Below are 17,899 nucleotides of genomic sequence, written 5' to 3' on the forward strand. Positions count from 1 at the left end.
AGTCCTTGGTCTGAATGAGGTCTTGCACTGCTCTTGCCTTAATTTTGCTATCTGTAGCCAAACTGTTAATACATCGGCCATTCTGCTTTAGCACACTGAGCATCACATATTTGCCTCCCCATTGCCCTTGAGAGGAGACAGACCCTCCATGCTGCACAGGACTTATTCCATAGTCTGGTGAGCTCCTTTCCTGAGAACGCCTCCTTTGTCTCCACAGGGCTTTTTTATTTTTATTTTTATTTATTTTTGGCTGCGTTGGGTCTTTGTTGCTGCACGCGGGCTTTCTCTAGTTGCGGCGAGCAGGGGCTACTCTTCGTTGTAGTGCATGGGCTTCTCGTTGCAGTGGCTTCTCTTGTTGCGGAGCATGGACTCTAGGCCTGTGGGCTTCAGCAGTTGCTCGCAGGCTCTAGAGCGCAGACTCAGTAGCTGTGACGCACGGGCTTAGTTGCTCCGCGGCATGTGGAATCTTCCCGGACCAGGGCTCGAATCCATGTGCCCTGCATTGGCAGGTGGATTCTTAACCACTGTGCCACCAGGGAAGCCCTCCACAGGGTTGTGAGGGCCACGGTGTGCCATGTGACTCTGCCTCCCTCTAACAGTCATTTCTAACATGACTCTTAGACCAGGGGTGAGTCCCTCACTCAAGCTGGGCCAATCATTCTCTCCCCCAGGAATTGGAAATTGGGATGGATTTAAAAAACAAAACAAAACAAAACTGAAGCAGATACACAATGAAAAGCAGAGATGAAAACAGAATCTTGACAATGCTCCAGGCCCTGGGTCCAATGCATTTCTTTTTTTTTTTTTTTAATAAGTTTCTTTATTTTTGGCTGCATTGGGTCTTTGTTGTGGTGCACGGGCTTCGCATTGTGCTGGCTTCTGTTGTTGCGGGGCACGGGCTCTAGGTGCACAGGTTTCAGTAGTTGTGGCATGCAGGCTCAGTAGTTGTGGCTTGTGGGCTCTGGAGCTCAGGCTCAGTAGTTGTGGCGCACGGGCTTAGTTGCTCCGCAGCATGTGAGATCTTCCCGGACCAGGGCTCAAACCCGTGTCCCGTGCATTGGCAGGTGGATTCTTAACCACTGCGCCACCAGGGAAGCCCCTCCAATGCATTTCTGAGGCCATTGGCATTCCACTCCGGTTCCATGAGATTCCACTGTATCCTTAGGATAAATGAGCCCTACTTAATAACATAGTGTCTCTATTATAAAGAAAAGTATAATGTGAGTTCTACATTTTCCTTCAGTCTGGACCACTGTATTTGCTAGGGTTGCCATTAAAAAAAAAAAAGAAAAGCCACAGACTGTGTGGCTTAAATAGTGGAAATTTATTTTCTCGCAATTCTGGAAGGTAAAAGTCCAAAATCAAGGTGTCACCAGGGACGGTTTCCTCTGCGGCCTCTTTCCTTGGCATGCAGAATGCTGCCTTCTTGCGGTGTCCTCACATACGGTCATCCCTCTGTGTGTTGTCTGTGTCCTAGCCAGTCACATTGAATCAGGGCCCATTAATTCAGAAACCTCATTTTACCTTAATTACCTCTTTAAAGGTCTTTTCTCCAAACACAGTCACAATCTGAGGTCCTAGTGGTTAGGACTTCAACATGGATTTTGGGTGGGACACAATTCAGCCCATTAGCAACCATTCTTCACTCATTCAGTGCACGGAAACCAAACTAGCCAGGCTTGCCATTTAATTTATTGACAACCAGCTAAGGCCAAAACTCAGAGATCTTTAGGGAGCGTTAGGTGGACTGAAATCTAGACCGGTGACTCGGGAGGCAAGGCTCTCTGGCTCTGCTGTTATCACATCAGGAACTTACTCCACCCCCGTGGGCTTCAGTTGCCTCCTAACACAAGTCCAATAAGAGAGAACTAGTTGATCTTAAAAGTTTTTTTAGGGAAATAGTTGATCAAAAAGTAACCACTAAGCTTAAGCACTGGTGCTAAAAAAGTATATAGACACCATCATCAACTGCAAGATTTTTATTCTTCCTGCCATGTGCCATTTCCATTAGCCCATTCTGAATATAGAACTCTGAAGTATTGAAAAAATATATTTAGGTACAGAGTATATCAGAATTGTAAGTTGTGGTGAGATTTTGTTTCATGACAATTTAAAAAATATCAAGTCTGCATTATTGTAGCATTATTGTTACAAATAGTTAACAATATAGGGATAAAATACTGATTTTCATTATACCAACTCATTAAGGATGTCACATTGAAAATGGATGTGAATTTAAATGTGTTGGTGATGAGTTTCAATGTTTGCAGCTCACTTTCTAGTGAAAAGATACAGTTACCATCTGGTAAGTATGATTGGTAACTTGTGTGTGGATGCTGCATTTCCTGAATGTTAAGTAGCAGCAACACTGTGTAATTTTTCTAATCCTTTTCCAGAAGTAAGATTTTGTGAAATGACAGGACTGCAAAGCAAACCATCGAGCGGTAGCCAAGAGAACAGCGAAAGAGGAAGAAAAAAGTCCTGGGAAGGATCAGAAATAGAGCAGCCCACGAACTGCTGGTAAACACACGGTTTAGGGAGAATATTATTAGGCAACCCCACCCACATTGCCTCTAGTGCACCTGGAAGAGCCAGTGCCTTCCTGGGATTTTGCTCAGTTCTCATCAGCACCTAGTGAAATCCCCGAGATAAGAATGGCTGTTCCATTTCAGTTTAGAAAAACTAGTAGAGTAGTAATCTCTTTGGGCATTAAAGAAGGAAGTAAATCCCTGAGGTCTGGTGGGGGTGGAGGGTTCTTGGCAAAAGCGCAGGAGCTTAATTTAATGCCTGTTACTCTGTCTTTTCTTTTTTAACACCGGTGAGATTAAATCTCTGCAATTCAATCGAATACAGAGTGGGAGGCCCCAAACTAATTCCCAAATCCCATCAATGGTGTGGCAAGGTAATCAGGAGGAGGAGAGTGCATCTTCTCAACTCCTGCAGGCAACAAAGAGGGTACTGTCTCCATCTGGAAATACCCACCAGGAGGTGTCACCCAGGCAGCTTCTTGTCAGCTTGAGTAAACATTCAGAGCTCTGAGTATCAGGGTACAGCAAAGTACAGCCAACAATGGCTCTGGATTGGTGTTTCTTTTTCTTTTTTTTAAAGTAGAATGATAGAAAGGTTTTTTTTTTAAGATTTATTTATTATTTATTTTATTTTATTTTATTTTATTTTATTTATTTTTGGCTGCGTCGGGTCTTAGTTGCAACATGCGGGATCTTTCGTTGGGGCACATGAGCTCTTCATTGCAGAGCGCAGGCTTCTCTCCAGTTGTGGCACGCAGGCTCCAGGGTGCGTGGGCTCTGTAGTTTGTGGCACGCGGGCTCTAGTTGAGGTGCTCAAGCTCAGTAGTTGTGGCGCGCGGGCTTAGTTGCCCTGCGGCATATGGGATCTCAGTTCCCCAGCCAGGGATTGAACCCGCATCCCTTGTGCTGCAAGGTGGATTCTTTACCACTGGACCACCAGGGAAGTCCCTGGATTGGTGTTTCTTGTTCTTTGTTTAGGAATAAGGAGAGGGAATAAGCACCATTGTAGGTGCCCCCCAAGCTCAACCTCATTTACCACTCAGCCCGACTCGGGTGGTAGATGAGAAAACAAAACACTGTTTAAGCAGCTTGCTCAAGGTCATGCAGTTCCTTTCATGTGCTAGCTGCCAGGACAGCAAAGGTAAGAAGATGCCGTGCCTGCCCTGAGCCACAGCCGGGAGCGCTCTTCCAATGGTAGGCTTTGGGTAACCTCCCCCACCCAAATCAAAGCCAAGTAGTAGTGGGAATATGGGCAGCTCAGGTGTCTGCGTGCACACAGTCGGGCTCTGGCAAAAGGACTCCACATGTACTCCTAATTCTTTTGACAGTCTTGGGAGGAAGTACTATGTGAACTTCACAGATGAAAAAACAAACCTGGAGAAGTCAAACAACTCGCCAGAAGTCATTCAGTAATTTGACAGCCAAGGTCTGGAAGCCAGGTATGTCCGCCCCCAGATTCCATGTTCCCAGCCATCATCCCCAAGCAATAACCATGACCCACTAGCTCCTGACTCCACCCCAGGGGGCTCAAGTAAGGGTGCAGATCTCAGCCCCAGTGCTGGCCCACAGATGGGAAAATGAGCCCATTTCCTCTGTGGACTCTATGAGATCTGCTGAAATTGATACTTGCTCCACTAAATGATTAGAAGAGCCTGGAAACAGGAGGTTGTTTCAGCGATCAAGTCTCCTTGGTATGTGCCCCGTTTCTTCTGCATCCCTGGACCATCTGTATACGTTAGATCTTGGATGACCCAGCATCACAGCCCCTCTGGCACCCTCCTGCTGTTTACCGTCTTCCGTAATGGACTTTCAAAAGCTCTGTATGTTACAGAGTAAGATGTAAGGAGAGTGTGTTTGTGTGTGCAAATGCACACACATGTATGTAAATCCACAAGAAACATCTGGAAGGATTCAGCGGGCGGTTACCAGGCAGCCTGCCAGCAGCTGGAGAGGCAGTGATGAGTAAGAATGGGTCCCTGCCCTCTATAATCTGCGAAAGTAACAGATTCAGGAGGCATACGTTTTTTATTCTTTGCTATGAAAACAAAACATTTAAAAATATTACAAATTCCAAATTAGAGTTGGAATTAATGAGATTCTAAAGAACTTTCCTACATTAAACTTTTTAGCATCCTTCCATTAGTTTAGTTTATCCTCAGGGTGGTCCTAGGGGACCAATGGAGTGGGCATCCCCTTTAATGGCAGAGTGCAGGCCTCCCTACAGCTGCTCATTTTCTCCATCCCCCAGAACAAACCGGTTCCCCAGAGTTCTCAGCACAGAGTTCTCTGGGAGATGGGTCAGGGTCACGGTAAGCCCCAGACCCATGTGTGTGAGCACGCTCACACACACACACACACACACACAGTGCAGCCTGCCCACCCCCTTGGGAAATTCAGAACTCAGCCCAGGCCTGGTGGGCCCAGCAGATCCTGAGAGCAAAAACTACAGAGAGGTAGGATTAACAGAAAACCCAGAGAAGTCAGGGAAATCACACACAGCTGCTGTCTTTTCAGTGGGAAGAAGAGTCTTTGCCCACACTGGAACCACCCAGAAGAAATGCCCCAGCTGTCCTTGCAGCTCAAAGAACAATTCCAATTCTCAGTTGAGGAAAAGGGCTTTGAGTCTGAGGACGGGACCCCTGCCCCTTCCCCCAATCCCCACCTCACGGACCCCTCCCCAAAGTTATCCTCCACCCTTATCTCGCCCCCAGCAAGCTACCCGTGAAATCAGAGACTCTTGGGCTAAAACATGATTACAGTCAAAATGCGAACCTAATTGTAAGCTGCTTCATCATGTACACCTTGGTGTAAATGGAGTGATCAGATCCTTTGTGAGAGTGGTTTTCTGGGAGGTGGCACAGCCTGCGGGCCCTGGGACCAGGGAGATGAGGAGGGTGAGGGAGACCACTCGTGGACCACACCACCGTTGCCCGTGTCCTCCCTGGCTGACTGGCACCTCCAAGCTGCGATTCTTGTCTTGCCTCTGGCTCTGTGTCCTCCAAAGGGGCCTCTTAATTGGTGGAAGAAATCTTTAACTGAAGGCTTTCTCTCTGGTTCACAAAGTTTGCCCAGACATCTTAAATCAATGCGCCCAGGCCTCTGGTGACCGCCGCAATGCCTGCCCGTGATCTAAGCAGATCCCACAGTGCATTCATATTTTTAATTACTAACTGAATTAAACTAGGCTAAGAGGAAAAGGTGAAGGGAAGTCAGCCCTGAGTCTCTCCTTTGCTGATTGCACAAAATGTCTCCAAGGACCTGCAAAGACCTCTGCCCCACCTAGCTAGGCCTTTTTCAGGAGAGAAGGGCAGACCCTTTGGAGAATTCTATGAAAGCCAGAGACTCTCTCACCAGAAAAATGCCCAGAAAATTTTAGATACATTTTTGGGCCCCATGGTCTCAGCCGATTATTGAGCCTCCTGATGCCCTGAATTTTACCCAAAGATCTGGAAAGTATCTGTGAACCCCCAAGTGAAAAGTCACTATATTGTTTATATTTAAAGATGTAAACTTACAAGCCTTCAGAAACGTGGCAAGTGAAATAACTGTAAAAGAATAATTGGGTCAGTGAGTGATAAAGAATAGTGGGGACTGTGGCTAAAACAAAGCATTTAAAATCATGTCAAAAATTAAATTATTACTAGATGAACCAAACAAAATGCATCTTGAGACTAGATTTAACTTATGGGTAACCGAAGTATTGTCTAAGGATTTCCTAGGTATTTACACAGTCCCCGCCCTCCAGTTGATAATGAGACCTACCCATTATCTAACCCCCATCATTCCTACTGGAGCATAAGCGTTTCTCCTAAATCGTATGTCATAAGAGTTCTCTCAATTCTTCTCCTCCATGTTGTTGACAGTTCTTGCAGGGCTCTGCTCAGCTCCAAGGCCCAAATTAAAACAGCACTTCAGCCATGAAGCATCCCTGACATCCAGACCTGCATCCCTGCATCTCTCTCCCCTCCAGCTCCTATGGGCGTTCTGGGGTGCCCACGATGAGCTACACTGTGATCCCTGAGCCCTTTGACTCAGTTGTCAACACCCATTGCCTAAACCAGTGGTTCTCACTAGGGCAATGTCTGCCGCCTAGGAGACATTTGGTGGTGTCTGGAGATATTTTGATGGTTATGATCTGGGGGAGGCACCTAGTGAGTGGAGGCCAGGGGTGTTGCTGAACATCCTACAATGCACAGGACAGCTGCCCACACAAAAAATTATCTAGCCCAAATGTCAATAGTGCTGAGGTTGAGAAACCCTGTCCAGAGCTGGCCCTGAATGAGTTCCTTGAGGGCGGGCTGTGTCTTGTTTAATGCTGTGCCCCAGGCTCTATGACCTAGGGGCTGGCACACAGGAGGTACTCAAATGTTGATGAGGTGGAATGGTTAGGGGGCGGGTCTAAAGAGAAAGCCAATCTTGGCCCCAGTAGTGCACAGCTGAGTCAGGGAGGGGACCACATGCACACGGCTCTCCTCCACACAGACAACTCAACCGAGACAGGACGACCGTGAGGTGGATTGCTGAGAGGGGCTTCACGAGTGTGGGTAGAGGCCCTTAGAATTGTTTGTTTACTTGGGCTCTTAAGGTAGCAAGAACAGAAACCCAGGGCTCCTTGAGAGATGGGACGTTCACTGTAAAGAGATATGTGAATGGAAACCAGGCCTTAGGAAAAGCAGAGCAGCTGAAGGAAGGCTGGGCTGGGAGCTGTCACCCTGGCAACTTCCATTAAGAAGGTGAAGGTAAAGCCCTGTCTCTTCCTTCCATCCGGCCCCACCCTACCCCCAGGTTCATTCAGACTTTCCTGCTTACCCTTGGCCTGGGCCCCTTCCAGGGCCAACTTATCCATTAGTCACAACGCCTAAGGCCCTCAATGCTTTTTAGGAGCCCACAAAAGTGTTTTAATTTTAATTTCTTTTAAAATCAGAAGAAAAAGACGAATATAATAATGGCGAATAGAAAACAATGAATCCAGCCTGGATTATATTTGTCGTAATACCAATGCAGTCATATAATTCTAGTACATTTTTAGGGAGAGAGGAGCCCACCTACAAAGACCCTGCCCACACCTTCCCCAGCCCCTCTACACCGCGACCTTTCAGGTGCAACCACCATGAACCACCTCTTGTTTCTTAATGAAAATTCCACAGAGAATCCACTGGAGACATTTTGAATATAAAGATATAACTAGGAAGTATGCTGACTCTGATGAATTTTCCTTGGGAAAGGGCTTTCCAGAATGGACTCCATTAAGTCAATTTAATTCCTTGATCAATTTTCTATAAAGCCCAGTTAAGCCATTTCCAATTTTTTCACTTTTTCATTTCGAGTTGACTAAAACTATTTTCATGGGGACCAATTCTTTTTCACTTAAGTTTTAGGTTAGAAATTTGGTTCATAGATCACATTTTGGTCAGTCCCAGATTTCACTGATGATAGTTTCTGTCATGGCAAGTTCTCTTTTGTGAGCTTTATTTCTACCAAGTCCATTTTCTAGGGTCAAATTTTGTTCTAAATTTGGTCAGGATCGTTTGATTCTTTCATAATTGTAGTAGATAACAGCCCGTCTAATTTAGCCATCTCAGTTTTTCTCTGCATTAGATAAAAGATGAGTCTGTAACAATTTCCTAGCTCATACCACAAGAAAATTGAGACTACATTTATGAGCTAGAGAGATGGGGTGGGGCAGGAGGGCCCGCAGAGTAGACAGAAGTTTAGCAGCACTCCTGAGTTGCTGAGTACACACAGGATGTCCTGGGGAAAGGGGTGGGGTCGATGGGAAGGTGGAAATATTCTCCGTTCCAGCTCATCTTTGTCTACTCTTGTGTCATAGGTCACTTGACCATCCTTTGGTCAACCAGGGGGAAGAGGACGGCTGTGGTATAAAATATGATGGCCTAGAACTGCCAGTGAGTCAACAGCTGGGGCAAGCCAGTGTCCTTTACAAAGGAGGTAAGGCATGAAACCAGGGGTCTTGGGCCAGACAACCTGGAGAGTTGTCTCCGTGTCAGGAAGCACTTCCACATGTACTATGTCCTGGGAATTCTAAATGGTGCTGGGAGGCAGGCCGTGTCACCTCGGATTCATGGACGAGGAAGGAAAATAAGTCCAGTAAGGTGGGTCTTCTTGTTCCATACTCACTGATTCTCCATTATGCCTCACAGGCTCTCTGAAGAAGGGTCTTCGGGTGGTCTCCTAACATTTCTGGGGCCTGGAACAAGAGTACAAATGGAGACCCACCAACCACATGACTAAATATTTCAAAGTTCTTAATCAGGCTCACAAGCCCTTTAAAGAAAGTTGTTTTCTCCTCCTACCTTAACAGATATACCTTAATAATGACAAAATTGAAAATAGTGTTTTTCATGTGACTGAAAACTGGCTTTTATATGGCTGAAAGTTAGTAAAATATCAAAGATGGCTAAATTTAATCATTACTATGTATGTCTGAGTGTTCTGTTGGTGGGCTAGTGATGTTTGAAAGACTAATAAAATAAAAACAGGTAAGTTATACATTATTCATTTAGTGCATCTCTTCCTTTATTTCAACAAAATCACATTGTTGTTAAGTAATTGGTAACAAAACTTTGTTCTACTGCCAGAAATGCCAAGTTAGACAACCTTTCTTGAGTTCTTAGTTTTTCTTTAAATTCTGTATGGAAAAACTTCAATATTCTGAGACAGTAGCAACTGGAATTAGTCATATATTCCTTAAAGTGGTCCGTAGGTTCAGAAGTGAATCATAAATTTTACATGTTCAAATAGTGTAATAAGCTTATATAGAATAACTCATCATTATCACAGGAAACATTACATAATATTCTAATTGTCCCCTAGGAATTTCTCTCATTATAGATTTCAACATCTCGTGAAGCAGTATCTAGCTTGGTGGTACCCCAAACGCCAAACCATAAAATATTTGTTGCAGGTCTGTGATGAGGCAGGGTGGCTGTGACAGACTGTACCCCCGCAAGCACACTCTTTAATTCAGCTGGTATTTTTTCATAGCAGGACTTTCCAGATAAAGGAAGCAGTGTGTTAATTTATATTCCTTGATTAGCATGAAGAATCCATGTAGCATTTCTTAAGTTCTTTCACATTTCTCAACATTGGGACATTATAAAGAAAACCCCAAATACCAGTATTTTGCTCATTTGTTCAAATCTCTCAATTGAGATTCTGCCTTAATCTAGGCAGAAATGGCTAGAAAATAGTCTCTATAAACTGGACTATGTGAATGTGAATCTTCTCCTTTATGGTCATATGAGCGTTTTATTTCTGCTTTCTAGTTTCCTTACATTTTATTGGAATATTACTTTTACTTCATATTATATATGAAGGTTCTTTCTACTTATAAAAACTTTTTTCTCTAAACATTTAAAAATATTTTTAGTCCTTTAAAAAATGACACAGCCAACTTAGATTTGTGTGTTTTTTAAAAATAACCCTTTGCTAACATTATTAGTGGCAAGCAAATAATTAACACACTTTTAAAGATACTTTCATTTTCTGCCAAAGTCCATGGTTTGCTCTTTGAGGATCATCTGCTGTTTCATTGAACTCTTCTAGTGCTACTGTATCTTGTCCAAATTATCTCTGATCCCTTTAAGACCATTTTGTTGGGGATTTCCCTGGTGGTCCAGTGGGTAAGACTCTGCGCTCCCAGTGCAGGGGGCCCAGGTTCGATCCCTGGTCGGATCCAGCATGCGTGCTGCAACTAAGAAGCCTGCCTGCTGCAACTAAAAAGTCCCCCATGCCACAGTGAAGATCCCGCTTGCCACAACTAAGACCTGGCTTGGCCAAAATAAATAAATAAATAAAAATAAAATCTTAAAAAAAAAAAAAATCTCATCAACGTTCCCTATTATCTTTATTGAAGACTATCCACCGTTGGCGGTTTATTCAGCTCCTTTTTCATTTCTAGTAATCATATAAGTGGGGTTTTTGACGGGGAGGGGTACAGTGAAAGCTGCTCACTTGTTGTTGGCAATTTTTAAAATTTTAAGCAGACTGTCTCTTTCAAGATTTTCTGTTTCTTTGTGCCTTTTTTTGTCTGAGTTCCACTTCCATAATTGCTCTTTCTATCATCATGTCTATTTGCACTCATTCTCAATGATCCAAGGGATTAAAAATAAAATGAATTACATCCAGAGTATAAAATTTGAATACATTTTCATCATAGAAATGTAAATTAAATCAGTTATAAAAATTAACTTTTTTGAAAAGTTATGTATGTGAAAAAAATTTTATTTTTTCTAAAATATTAAAACATATCTATTAAACTTTAAAGGCCAAATACAAATGATAAGTAACGGATATCAAAACGTAAAATCAAAATTTTACTTAAACCTGGAATTCTCAATTTAATTTTTTGAAATTATAATTAAATCTTCTTAAATATTTTCTGAAAATAAAACCACTTGTGATTCTAGCGTTCAATATCCATCTAGTTGGCAATACAATCTTTCTTGACGCTTTGACACATTGCGTTTGCTGAATAACAATAATTGCTAACATTTATTAAGTGCTTATTAGGTGTTCTGATGGCCCTATGAAGGAGGACGGATCATTCACTTTTTTGGGTGGGAAAACGGAGAAACTAAGGACATGCCCGGGTGTCCTCAGGCAGTGAGGGGAAGAACTAAGATCTGTACCAGGTTTTTCTGAGTCACCACACACTGAGCGCCACCCTTGGAAAGGCCCACAGGGCGGGGCACCTGAACTGTTTTGGGCAGGTGGGCGGCCCCCAAACCCAGGGTTTTTCTCCGTCTTCACATTGATGCCACAGCAGCTACTTCTGGCTCACTCAGGCCTGAGGCCTGGGGTCCTGCAACCCCTAGCCTGAGGCCCTGCGGGCACAGGGTGGGAACCAGACTCTGGCCGCCCGTTCGAGCAGCTGCAGTGCTGGGTGAAGTCCGAGCCACCTCCTGGGCCGGCTCAAGGGCACCACCTGCAGGGCAGCGAGGCCCTTCTCCAGCAAATTGCCTGCATCAAAGTCAGACCCCAGCCTGGAGAGGCCCAGCTGGGTCCCTCAGGGAAGGAAGGAAGTCTGGACAGGCACAACCAGGAAAGACCCACGCTACTCCCTGCACCATGAACTCAGTTATCCCTTTTCACTTCTTCCTCTGTCAGAGGGAAAGTTATTCCCAACGTCTAACCTCAGTCCCTCAGACTGCAATGGAAGCCCTTTTCACCGAAGGGAAACAGAGAATAGGACAAACCCCAGGCAGTCTTTGTAGCTGCTTCCCAGGGTTTGCAGAGATACAGCTCCCTGGAAATCCATCAAGAATTCCTGTCCCACACAGTTGGTGGGAATGTAAATTGGTGCAGCCACTATGGAAAACAGTATGGAGGTTCCTTAAAAAACTAAAACTAGAGCTACCACATGCTCCAGCAATCCCACTCCTGGGCATGTATCTAGAGAAAACTCTAATTTGAAAAGAGACGTGCACCCCAGTGTTCATTGCAGCACTATTTACAATAGCCAATATATGGAAGCAACCTAAGTGTCCATTGACAGATGGATGGATAAAGAAGATGTGGTACATATATACAATGGAATGTTACTCAGCCATAAAAAAGAACGAAATAGTGCCATTTGCAGCAACATGGATGGGCCTAGAGATTATCATACTAAATGAAGCAAGTCAGAGAAAGACAAAGATCATATGATATCATTTATATGTGAAACTTTAAAAAATGATACAAATGAACTTATTTACAAAACAGAAATAGACTCACAGACAGAAAACAAACTGTGTTACCAAAGGGGATGGGATGAGGGGAGAGATAAATTAGGAGTTTAGGATTAACATACATGCACTACTATCGATATATATAAAATAGGTAAACAACAAGGACCTATTGTATAGCACAGGGAACTATACTCAATATCTTACACATGTAAATTACCTATACTTCAATTTTTAAATACATAAAAAATGCATTAAAAAAAGAATTCCTCTCCCATTCAAGCCGACCCCATTCCTCCACCCAAAACTGTCGCTCAGACCCATCTCCTTGCCTTACAGAACTCCTCAGTTTGTTCGTGTGTGTGTCTAGAATCCTGCTACCAAGTTACACCTCCGCAGCCTCACAACAACCCAGTGAGGTCAGGGTTGTTACTGCCATTTTCAGATGCTGAAACTGAGGCCCAGGGAGATGGTGTAACTTCTTCCTGAGAGTCAGGGGCAGGCTGGAAACAGAGTAGAGATCTGATCCGGAGCCAAGGGCGCTTCTTGCCAAGCATGGTCTCCCCTTGTGTGGGAGTGTGGTGCAAAGGCAAATTCCTGTGTCCTTGCTGTGTGTAAATGGGGATGTGCCAGCCCCAGGGTGCACACTCACATGCTTTGTACGAGTGCATGAATGCTTAGGACAATTCAACATGTATTTGCAAGACAAAAAAAAAGCAAAAAGACCACGTACTCCACATCTTATACAAAATTTACTCCACATCGTATACAAAAATTAACTCCAAAAAGGATCATAGTTCTAAATGTAAAATGCAAACCTATAGAACTTCTAGAAGATACAAGAGAAAATATTCGTGACTTTGGGTTAGGCAAAGAGCTCTTAGATATCAAAAGCATAATCTTTAAAAGAAAAAAATTAATAATAAATTGGACTTCATCGATATTAAAAACTTCTGCTCTGCAAAGGACACTGAAAATGTCCTGGGACATTGGGAGAAAATATTTACAAATCACATCTCTGACAAAGGACTTATACTCAGAATATATAAAGGACTCAAAAATAGGAAAAGAAATAACCCAATCCAAAAATAAGCAAAAGATTTCAACAGACACTTTGCAAAAGAAGAAATAAGGCAAATAAACACATGAAAGACGCTGAGCATCATTTGCCTTAAGGTAATTCGAATTAAAACCACAATGCAACAGCTTAAATACTCAAAAACAAGGGTACGGTTAAATTACAGTGCATTTGTGCAAAAGTGTATTATCTACCCTTCAAAATTATATTTTGCTCTCCAAAATAACATGAAAAATACTTATGGAACAATGTATTAAGTAAAAGAAACAGGATATAAACATATAAACAGTCTTATCCCAATCTGAAGGAAAATTTTATGTATTACATACATGTATTCAATAAAGATGGAAATGCATATAAATGTAAATAGGGCTCCTTTCTGGGTATGACGATGATAAAAGATTTCAGTTTTCTTACTTATACTTCTCAGAATTCTCCAAAATATTTCCCAACATACACATATTGCTTTTACAAATTGTCTAAGTCAAGAGAGAAGAAAAATGGATGCATAGTAGCTGAGCCCTTAAGTCCTCCCTAATCATTCAGTCCTTCACCTAGGAGATGCCACCCCAGCTCCCAATAGCAGGAGCTATGTGCTGAAGTTTTCCTTCCCTATAGCCTCATCCGGAAGCCCCTTCTGGCCCTCTGCGCTCTTGGCACTGCAGACCTTCCTTCCTGAATACCCTCTCCGCTGGCTGTCTCCTCGCTCTCCCCTCTCCTCCAGCTGCTCCTCCTCCATTGTGGATACTCCTGCGGCCCTCTCCTATGATGGGGTCCTCCGGGACCCCTTCCAGCCCCTTTTCCTTCCTGATCTTCATTCTGTCCCCCTGGGATTTCATTCACTCTGTGGCATCAGCAAGGGCACCCGGGACACCCACATTACGATGTCTGGCCTAAACTGTTCCTGCAAGCTCCAAACCCTTGCTCATTCACCCGTCCTAACAGCAGATGTTTATCGAGTATCTGTTGCCAGGCCCTGTTCTAACAGCAACGGCAGAGGTGCTGCTTTCACAGACCTGACATTCTAAAGAGAGTTCAGGCAATTAACATGGCAACAAACAAATGAACAAATTAACTTCAGAACCAGCATGTTAACAAGGTCCCCAGGACAGTTGAATGCACATTAGAACTTGAGAACCGCTGTTGTACATCAGCGGCAAAGTGTGGTTCCCCAGCCGGCGCCTCAGCATCTCCTGGGAGCTTGTCAGAGTGCAAACTCTCACCACGCCCCAGGTCTACTGAAACAGGAACTCTGTGGGTAGGGCCCAGAATCTGTGTTTAACAAGCCCTCAGGGGATTCTGCACGGGCCTCATAAGGGGCTCCTCAAGGTTAGGAACCACATCTCATTTATCTTCATATCTGTATTAGTTTCCTAGTACAGCTATAACAAATTGTCACAAACACAGCGGCTTAAAACAATACAAATTTATTATCTTATGGTTCTGGAGATCAGAAGTCCAAAATCAGTTTCCCTGGGCTAAAATCAAGGTGTTAGTACAGATGTGTTCCTTCTGGAGACTCTGGGGAGAATCCATTTCCTTGGCTTTTCCAGCTTCCAGAAGCTGCTCACATTCTCTGGCTTGTGGCTGCATTCCTCTGACCTCTAGTTCCATCATCACACTCTTTCTCTGACCTCTGACCCTCCCGCCTCCCTCTTGTAAGAACCCTTGTGATTACAAGGGGCCCACTCTGATAATCCAGGACAATCTTCCCATCTTGAGCTCCTTAACTTAATCACATCTGCAAAATCCTTTTCACCATGTATGGTAACATATTCACAGGATCTGGGATCAAGACGTGAACATCTTTGAGGGGCCATTATTCAGCTTCTGTCACAGAGCAGATTCTCAGCAAGGAGCTGAAGAAAGAATGAATGAGTGAGTGAATGAAGAAAGAAATCAGAGACAGAGGAAGCTTCACCCTCCCTACCCTGTGAGCCCTAGCCCACCTGTGAGCATCTGACCTGGTCCCCGGGGTGATGGGATCCTGCAGTGCTTCTCAGCACATCGATCCTTCAATGCAAGTGACTAGGTGCAGTGTATGTTGGGCAGGTGAGGCTCAAAACTGAGGCTCTACCAGCCAGGACGGAGCCCGGCAGGCGGCCCTCACCAAGCGCTGGGGCAGGCAGAACCGCCATCGGAAGTTGGGCTGTGAGGGGAAGACTGGGGTGCCAGATGGAGAGCTTGGTGTCTGGAGAACACACATTTTGGGGTCAAGTCCTTACTCAGCCATTTGCCAAGTGCACGAGCTTGAACAAGCCACCTCACCACTCTGCACCTCCCCAGTGACTTCGTCTGCAATGTGGGATGGCAACGCCAGCCTCACCAGGTTGTCAGGTTGTCGTGAGAACCGGAGATAAGGCATGAAGTACCTGGCCCTGGAAGGATGAATAAGGGCAGGGATGGAGTGTGCAAAATGGGGAGCTGCAGCCAGGGCCTGGGCTGCGGTGGTGGGGCGGGTGCTGACTCTGCCTGGTTGCCTGGCAATTACCCAGAGGCCCCTGGCCCCCAGCCCTGGCAGTCCTGGGCGAGAGTGAGGCAGTCCATGGCCCTTTCTCTCTGTGCAATTTGCTGACTCGCTTTACTCATTCATTACAGAGAACTGAACTCAGAGCGGGGAGGAGCCATAGGGGCCCCAATGGTCCAGAGGGCCTCCCTGTGGGCCCCAAGGTAGGGCAGAAAATACTCAGGATCTGGGTGAGGACACCTGGGCTCGGTCAGCTTTGCTGACCCTTTAAGCCTCAGTTTCCCCATCTGTAAGCAGAGATGATGCAATCCATCCCACCCCTCCTTTGGCCCTGGGTGGTGAGGACGTGCCAGGGAGGTGAAGGGTAACACGGGAGCGGACTGGGAGGACAGAGGGAACAGAGCGTGCAAGTAATAGAAAGAGGCTCTGCCTGGAGTCTTCTGACCCGGGGTTTGAAGTGAGCTTGAGAAAGGGCTGTTTGTCGTTAGTTAGACTGGGGAATATTATGATAAAGACATCAATGTTCTGTAATTAAGGATACTAGCTTGGGGCTAAATTAAATATTTACACAGCCCTCAATTATCTTCTCCCTCTCTTTAGCAGCTCCCTCCCCACGCTAAAATATTTAGCAGGGATTTCAGGAGTATTCTCAAACCCAGCTGTGGTGCAGAAAGTTACTTGAGAGTGAGGGCGGTGGTGACCACTTGCTTTTAGCAGATTCCCAGATCTGTGTGTTAGAAGAAAGACGTCTCGCTTGACTCTTTAAAGGGCAAAAAAAACAAATCATGTAGGCTAGGTCTGACACAGGCTGGACCCAAAGGGACTTTCTAGTATTCATTCAGAAACCACCTCGAAAATAGCTGCACAACAACTTTTGAGGAGGGAGAAACTCCAGCAGGGCAGATGGCAATCTAATGCAGACTCAGCCTTTAATTCGTGGAAGTCACTTGCCCTTGTAGGAGTTCGCTGTTCCTACAATACCTAATAGATCTCTACATCCCTGTATTCTAATGTAAGAAATTGACTACAAGCATGCCCTATTTCCCATAAGTGGACCATTTCTCAAAGGCTCGATCCTGTGAAAGCCTCAAGATTGGCTGGCTAATGTGAATAGGAGTCATATTTTCAACGTTACCTGTAGGATATATGTTGTAGTGAACCTCAGAGCAGATGTGCTCCAGGGAAAATTGTATATATATTTAATTTTTGGACATTGAAATGTACCCTCTGGTTCCCAAGGAAGACTGTAGCACAGCAATTGATGGCACAAACTCTGGACCAGTCCTGAGTCCTGGCTGTGTGACCTTGTATAAGTCACTACCTCAACTTTCCAATCTATGAAATGGGGATAAAGATAGACATGGCTGTTGATGAGCGTCAAATGAGATTCCGTGTCTACAGAGCTCTGGGCACCTGGCCTGTAGTAAGAGCTTGGTAAACAGTGGTTATGACTATCACTTGAAATCCTCCTGTCAAAGTGAAGCCTTTTCGCTCTGCTAAATGTTTTGTGTAAATCTGGACTTCCGCGCCTTAAGCAGCCGGGTACGTCACAGGGCTCATCAGCTGACCCGAGCTGCCCTGCCCAGCCGGTCAGTCCCCAGGAGAGCACAGGGGAGCACTTCTGCCTCCACCTCTCACAGCTCCTGAGCTGGGTGGAGACAGAGAACACAGCAAGGCTTCTCCGGCCTTTCCTGAGAACAAACTTCAAAAGGTCCACACCCAGACTTTAAGAAAGCCTCAGGCCCAGTGCCAACCCCCCTCCTCCCTGGGGTCAGCACTCTGTCCCAGCCCTATTTCTAGAAGTGTCCTTGCCCATCCAGGCTGCCATTGAGGTGGCTGTGGACAGCACTGGGTCACCTCCCCACCTCAGGGGGAAGACCCCAAAACAGAGGGGAGGAGGCCCTTGCCTTTGGCTGAGACCCACCTGGGTTCAGCTCTCTGCCCTGCCTTTTACTAGCCATGAACCTAGTCAGGTGTTCCTGTTTGACACCGCAGATATTCTTTTTTTTTTTTTTTATAAATTTATTTATTTGTTTTTTAATTTTTTGGCTGCATTGGGTCTTTGTTGCTGCACGCGGGCTTTCTCTAGCTGCGGCGAGCGGGGGCTACTCTTCGTTGCGGTGCGCGGGCTTTATTT

General features: G+C 45.0%; 1 long non-coding RNA gene across 1 annotated transcript; it reads left to right on the forward strand.

Moving 5' to 3' along the window:
* Positions 1–382: 382 nt before the first annotated feature.
* Positions 383–13,685, forward strand: LOC309654338. Its single transcript, XR_014260163.1, has 2 exons — positions 383–3,967; positions 8,359–13,685. It is a non-coding gene; the product is annotated as an uncharacterized lncRNA (long non-coding RNA).
* The last annotated feature ends 4,214 nt before the right edge of the window (positions 13,686–17,899 follow it).

Source organism: Balaenoptera physalus (genome assembly GCF_965194825.1).
Source record: "Balaenoptera physalus genome assembly, chromosome: 2".
Taxonomy (NCBI): domain Eukaryota; kingdom Metazoa; phylum Chordata; class Mammalia; order Artiodactyla; family Balaenopteridae; genus Balaenoptera; species Balaenoptera physalus.